This window comes from Lithobates pipiens, unplaced genomic scaffold, assembly GCF_037356315.1.
Source record: "Lithobates pipiens isolate NorthernLeopardFrog02 unplaced genomic scaffold, aLitPip1_a1.2 Scaffold_3, whole genome shotgun sequence".
NCBI lineage: Eukaryota > Metazoa > Chordata > Amphibia > Anura > Ranidae > Lithobates > Lithobates pipiens.
Genome location: NW_027507790.1, coordinates 201313201 through 201314393, shown reverse-complemented (window position 1 = coordinate 201314393; position 1193 = coordinate 201313201). Strand labels below are relative to the sequence as shown.

The following is a 1193-nucleotide window of genomic DNA, read 5'->3' as shown; positions in this document are numbered from 1 at the left end:
TATCTTAGCGGTGCACTTCTGATTCCTATGGAGTGCATCTGTCACCTGGTCTCAGGTGACATGACACTGCCCATGTGTATATATATATATATATATATATATATATATATATATATATATATATATATATATATAATTTTTTTTTTTTTTTTCTCTAATCTAATAGTATCATCCATTTGTTTCAGCCATTTTCTCACCGCCGGTGGTTCTTCTGATTTCCAGTGCCTCAGTATAAGCTTTAAAAATATGGAATGCTTCACGAATTTGCGTGTCATCCCTGTGCAGGTGCCATGCTAATCTTCTCTGTATCATTCCAATTTTAGTATATGTCCTGCCGAAGCGAGGACGTATTTATTATTTCTAACTTTGTGAGTGTTTTTTAGTCTGTAGTTTTTTTTATGGAATAAAGTGTTTGTATGGGATCTCGCTTTGTGGACTATTTTGTTTGAGCTTTAGTGGAAGTGAATATCCCGAACTGGAAGATATACATAGAGAGGAAAAGCCTATGCAGTTTATGCGACTTATGCCAATCAGTAAAATGAGAGGCAACAATGTCTGGTGAGTGTGGTGTCTTGTGGGGAGTGGTGGTTACCATTTGCACCGAGGTGAAGAGAGTGGATATCTAGAAGTGGATGCTGTGATTACTTTGTGGAGGCACTTTTTTCTGTGAATAAAGGACACTATTATGTACCAAATGACATTGAGACAAACTGCTATTCTCTTGTTTTTTTCCATCAACTAACTGCCAGAGAGTGAAGGACTTTTTTGCTTTATTGTTTTTATGTGGTTATATGTTTTATGGTAGCAGCTTATTATTATTTTTGGGGGAATTTCATGATAGTGTATTGTCTTCTAAGAACAGAAGTTTTATTGTAATTGTTATTTGGTTTAACCACTTCAGTCCCGGAAGAATTTGCCCTCTTAATGACCAGGCCATTTTTTGCAATACGGCACTGCGTAAATTTTACTGACAATTGTGCGGTCATGCGGCGGTGTACACAAACAAAATTTATGTCCTTTTTTCACCACAGATAGAGCTTTTATTTGGTGGTATTTTATCACCTCTGCAGTTTTTATTTTTTGCACTATAAATCAAAATATATTCTTTTACATATTTTTGGTAAAAGGTAAATCACAAGAGGCATATATTGATTGGTTTGCACAAAACTTATAGCGTCTACAAACTATGGGAT

General features: G+C 35.2%; 1 non-coding gene across 1 annotated transcript; it reads right to left on the bottom strand.

Annotated features, from left to right (window-relative positions):
• Positions 1-240: 240 nt before the first annotated feature.
• LOC143941493 (U6 spliceosomal RNA) lies at positions 241-347 on the bottom strand. The gene has a single exon (XR_013264184.1). It is a non-coding gene; the product is annotated as a U6 spliceosomal RNA (small nuclear RNA).
• Between the last annotated feature and the right edge of the window lie 846 nt (positions 348-1193).